The sequence below is a fragment of the Pleurodeles waltl genome, chromosome 6, assembly GCF_031143425.1.
Source record: "Pleurodeles waltl isolate 20211129_DDA chromosome 6, aPleWal1.hap1.20221129, whole genome shotgun sequence".
Taxonomy (NCBI): Eukaryota; Metazoa; Chordata; class Amphibia; order Caudata; family Salamandridae; genus Pleurodeles; species Pleurodeles waltl.
Window position 1 is genome coordinate 454,285,043 of NC_090445.1, and position 6,000 is coordinate 454,291,042.

Below are 6,000 nucleotides of genomic sequence, written 5' to 3' on the forward strand. Positions count from 1 at the left end.
CGAACATGGCCATGTAACATGTCTAAGATCATGGAATTGTCACCCCAATGCCATTCTGGCATTGGGGAGACAATTCCATGATCCCCCGAGTCTCTAGCACAGACCCGGGTACTGCCAAACTACCTTTCCCGGGGTTTCACTGCAGCTGCTGCTGCTGCCAACCCCTCAGACAGGTTTCTGCCCTCCTGGGGTCCAGCCAGGCTTGGCCCAGGAAGGCAGAACAAAGGACTTCCTCAGAGAGAGGGTGTTACACCCTCTCCCTTTGGAAAAAGGTGTCAGGGCTGAGGAGGAGTAGCCTCCCCCAGCCTCTGGAAATGCTTTGATGGGCACAGATGGTGCCCATCTCTGCATAAGCCAGTCTACACCGGTTCAGGGATCCCCCAGCCTTGCTCTGGCGCGAAACTGGACAAAGGAAAGGGGAGTGACCACTCCCCTGACCTGCACCTCCCCTGGGAGGTGCCCAGAGCTCCTCCAGTGTGCTCCAGACCTCTGCCATCTTGGAAACAGAGGTGCTGCTGGCACACTGGACTGCTCTGAGTGGCCAGGGCAAGCAGGTGACGTCAGAGACTCCTTCTGATAGGCTCTTACCTGTGTTGCTAGCCTATCCTCCTTCCTAAGTAGCCAAACCTCCTTTTCTATTTAGGGTCTCTGCTTTGGGGAATTCTTTAGATAACGAATGCAAGAGCTCATCAGAGTTCCTCTGCATCTCTCTCTTCACCTTCTGCCAAGGAATCGACCGCTGACTGCTCTGGAAGCCTGCAAAACTGCAACAAAGTAGCAAAGACGACTACTGTGACCTTGTAACGCTGATCCGGCCGCCTTCTCAACTGTTTTCCTGGTGGTGCATGCTGTGGGGGTAGTCTGCCTCCTCTCTGCACTAGAAGCTCCGAAGAAATCTCCCGTGGGTCGACAGGAATCTTCCCCCTGCAACCGCAGGCACCAAAAGACTGCATCACCGGTCCTCTGGGTCTCCTCTCAGCACGACGAGCGAGGTCCCTGGAACTCAGCAACTCTGTCCAAGTGACTCTCACAGTCCAGTGACTCTTTAGTCCAAGTTTGGTGGAGGTAAGTCCTTGCCTCCCCACGTTAGACTGCATTGCTGGGTAACGCGTGATTTGCAGCTGCTCCGGCTCCTGTGCACTCTTCCAGGATTTCCTTTGTGCACAGCCAAGTCTGGGTCCCCGACACTCTAACCTGCAGTGCACGACCTCCTGAGTTGTCCTCCGGCGTCGTGGGACCTTCCTTTGTGACTTCGGGTGAGCTCTGGTTCACTCCACTTCATAGTGCCTGTTCCGGCACTTCTGCGGGTGCTGCTTGCTTCTGAGTGAGCTCTTTGTCTTGCTGGACGCCCCCTCGGTCTCCTCACGTAATTGAGGACATCCAGGTCCCTCCTGGGCCACAGCAGCATCCAAAAACCCTAACCGCGACCCTTGCAGCTAGCAAGGCTTGTTTAAGGTCTTTCTGCACGGAAACACCTCTGCAAGCTTCTTCACAACGTGGGACATCCATCCTCCAAAGGGGAAGTCTCTAGCCCTCTTCGTTCTTGCAGAATCCACAGCTTCTACCATCCGGTGGCAGCTTCTTTGCACCAACAGCTGGCATTTCCTGGGCATCTGCCCACTCTCGACTTGATCGTGACTCTTGGACTTGGTCCCCTTGTTCCACAGGTACTCTCGTCTGGAAATCTATCGTTGTTGCATTGCTGGTGTTTGTCTTTCTGGCAGAATTCCCCTATCACGACTTCTGTGCTCTCTGGGGAACTTAGGTGCAGTTTGCACCCACTTTTCAGGGTCTTGGGGTGAGCTATTTTTCTAACCCTCACTGTTTTCTTACAGTCCCAGCGAACCTCTACAAGCTCACATAGGTTTGGGGTCCATTCGTGGTTCGCATTCCACTTCTAGAGTATATGGTTTGTGTTGCCCCCTATACCTATGTGCTCCCATTGCAATCTATTGTGACTATACATTGCTTGCACTGTTTTCTATTGCTATTACTGCATATTTTGGTATTGTGTACATATATCTTGTGTATATTTGCTATCCTCATACTGAGGGTACTCACTGAGATACTTTTGGCATATTGTCATAAAAATAAAGTACCTTTATTTTTAGTATATCTGTGTATTGTGTTTTCTTATGATATTGTGCATATGACACCAGTGGTATAGTGGGAGCTTTGCATGTCTCCTAGTTCAGCCCAAGCTGCTCTGCTAAGCTACCCTTTTCTATCAGCCTAAGCTGCTAGACACCTCTTCTACACTAATAAGGGATAACTGGACCTGGTGCAGAGTGTAAGTACCCCTTGGTACCACTACAAACCAGGCCAGCCTCCTACAGACTGGTGCCCAGAGTGCTTCATCCTGCCAAGGACTGAGGTAGTGGATGCATGTCTCCACTGGTTCTGGAGGGGGACTGGTGCCCAGAGTGCTTCATCCTGTGCAGGACAGATGGAGTGGATGCATGTCTCCACTGGTTCTGGAGGGGGACTGGTGCCCAGAGTGCTTCATCCTGTGCAGGACAGACGGAGTGGATGCATGTCTCCACTGGTTCTGGAGGGGGACTGGTGCCCAGAGTGCTTCATCCTGCCAAGGACTGAGGTAGTGGATGCATGTCTCCACTGGTTCTGGAGGGGGACTGGTGCCCAGAGTGCATCACTCTCACCGTGACGGTCCCAGTTCCGTCACTGCCCCTGCCGCACATGGGCTAGCGGTGCTTGAGTTGGCGGTGCTTGCCCTGTTCAGCGGTGCTTGCCATGGCGGTCTTTGCCCTGTTCAGCGGTGCTTGCCCTGTTCAGCGGTGCTTGACTTTGCTGTCTCTGACCTGTGCAGCAGTGTTTGCCATGGCGGTCCCTCATTGCCCACCGGGGCTCTGGCTGCCGGGGCCCTCCTTGGCACTGACTCTGGTGGTGGTCTCCTGACCAGTGACGATGGGACTGCCCTCCTGGGCACTGACTCTGGCGGTGGTCTCCTGACCAGTGACGATCGGGCTGGTGGTGGCCTCCTGGGCAGCGGGGATGATGGCGGCCTTCTCCGCTGTGCTGCTCTTCCCAGACCTTGGCGCTTTCTTCTGCCCCTTCCCCACCATGGGAGGAGTCACAGCTGACTCGACACTCCCCCCGGGACCCTTGTGAGCGGCTTTGCCGACTGGATTCTTCCCCCTATCCCTTCGGGCACTGTCCAACTTCTGGTGCTTCACAGAGGGGGGGACTGGCTGTGCTTTGGCTCCGTTTCACACTGGCTGCCCTTGTGCCCGGTGCACTCCACATACCTCTAACAGGCACCACTGGTACCAGAGATTTTTTGGCTGAGGTGCTAGTACGGGACCTATGAATTGGAGGGGGGGTGGTGGGAAAGAGGTCAACGTTGCTCAGGAAAAGTTTCTGACGAGCACTGGAACGGGTAGCTGGAGGGGGTCTGGGAGTGGAGGAAGAGGAGGTGGTTGTAGGAGGTGTAACTTTTGATGATTTGGGTGCAGGTGCATGTTCTGGAGGCTATTGTGAGGTGGATGGATGTTGGGTGTGTGTGCCCGCATTTGTGTACTTTGGGAGGGGGCGTCACAGACACACTGGGAGAGGACACAGGGGACGTGTAAATGGTAGTGGGGGTGGTGAGTCCAGGTGAGCGGGGTGTGCTGGTGGGTGTGCTGGTGCGGGTCCTAGTGGCTGTAGTGGTAGTGCATGCAGGTGAGAGTGTAGACGACACTGGGAGGGAGGAGGGAGACGACGACGAGGGGGACAGAGTGGAGGCAGTGGATGTTGCTGTGTCTGTATGTGTGTGATGCTTGTGTGAGTGCCTGTGGGATGTGTGGTGCCTATTTTTGCCTGAGCTTCCCTTGTGTGTTGACGTGTGTGCAGGCTGGTCTGATGGTGTGCTTGGGATAGGCAGAGGTACAGGGGATTGGGTCTGGGTGGAGGAAGTTGGAGGGGGGAGGCTAGAGACAGGGACAATGGCTGCCATCAGTGCTGAGGCCAGAGATTGCAGGGTTCGATGATGGGCAGCCTGACCAGAATGAATGCCCTCCAGGAATGCATTAGTGTGTTGCAACTCCCTTTCTACACCCTGGATGGCATTCACAATGGTAGACTGCCCAACAGTGAGTGACCTGAGGAGGTCAATGGCCTCCTCACTGAGGGCAGCAGAGGTGACAAGGGCAGGGGCTGAGGTGCCTGGGGTGAAGGTGATGCCCACCCTCCTGGCTGAGCGGGTTCATGGGGCGAAGGCTGAGGGGCTGCTGGGAGGGCGGTAAGGGGGGTGGCGGCTGTACCTGTAGAAGTGGGGGGCACAGATTTTGCCGCCACCACAAGGGAGCTCCCATCGGAGGACGAGTCCGTGTCGCTGGTTGCTGATCTGGTGACTGACGTGAAGCTCCCCTCGCCCTCCGTCCCACTGGTGTATTCAGAGTCCGTGGTGTGGCCCTCCATGGCCATGTGGGATGCAGCTCCCTCGTGCTCCGGTGCCACTGTACCTCTGCCTGATGATGCTGATGCACAAAAGAACAGGGAGACAACAAAAAGGGGGGGGGGGAATGACAGAAGAAAGACAGGTTGAGTGAATGGCTTACCGCTACCGTTGGCGGACAATACAGACACAGCAGCCCCCTGCACTAAGCAGCGCTATTGGGCTATACTGATGCAGTTCCTGGGAAATGCCCCACATGGCTATGGTGGACATCAGCACACATAGATGACACAGGGGCATGTATACCTGTACTTGGCTTTCTACAGAGGTGGGGTGGAGTGCCACATGGCCTGCATTACGGAGGGGCCTAGTCTACGGAACTCGTCCTGGCCTAGGAAAACCCACAGCTCTCCTCCCCCACCCAGACACCTTCACTGCGCGCAACTTCTGCAGAATGATGTTGTACTCACCCCCTTGTGTCTGCTGTGATGCCCTCAAGCGCCCATCCAACTCAGGGTAGGCCACCGCCAGGATCCGGAACATCAGGGGGGTCATGGTGCGACGGGCACCCCTCCCACGTTGGGAGGCCATCCCCAGCTGAGCCTCCGCCGTCTTCTTGCTCCAGCGGCGAATGTCCTCCCATCTTTTACGGCAATGGGTGCTCCGTCTCTGGTGGACCCCCAGGGTCCGGACGTCCTTGGCGATGGCACGACAAATATCCTTCTTCTGGTGGGCGCTGACCTACATGACATGTACAGGGGGAGAAGAAAAGTCATTACCAACTGCACCGTCGAAGTGAGTGGCCCACATCCCTGCCCTTGCCATGTGGCACATGCATTCACAGTCCTTCATGCTCGTAGAACTCTGTCCCCTTCCTTCTTACAACCAGCCCTCTCCACCCAGGCATAGCCCATACAACTTGCACCCTATGTACTCACCTGTTGGTCTGGAGGACCTTAGAGTAGCGTGTACTAGGGGAGGACCCCGTCCACGAGCTTCTCCAACTCCAGTGCAGTGAAGGCAGGGGCCCTTTCCCCAGACGCACAAGCCATTGTCTCTTCCAGACCGAGGTCACAGCAGCACTTGCAGTATAGGTCCTCTCCTGTTGAAGATCAGGTATCGAGTGATTGAACAGATAGAAAATGGCTTTCACGTCCGCGGCGGTGCGTATCATCACCGCCGGCGCACTTCGTCATTGGCTCTTGGGACCCATAGGGTCCAATGTTAACCAATGCAGCATTGCGCCGCGGTCTTCTACCGCCTACCGCGACGGTGTACAACGCCAGCGCAGTTACCTCACATCCCATTGTCCCAGTTTACTGGTCAGGCAGCGGCCATTTCAGGGGCCCACATGGCTTCATTTTTAACTGCATCACACATACCTAGGCCTGGACTCAACACACTTACAGACAACTTTTTGGATTATGTTTCGTGTTCTGTGTAGCTGTGGGTACATACCTCTGAGTAGCTTGACTCTGTGGTCGCTGTTGTCCTTCCTAGGCACCGTCAGCTGGGACATGTGAGGAGATGGCGGAATCCTCCGGTGTACCGACCACTGGTGGACCTGTTGACAATGGAGGAGCGACATTTAATCATCACCTACA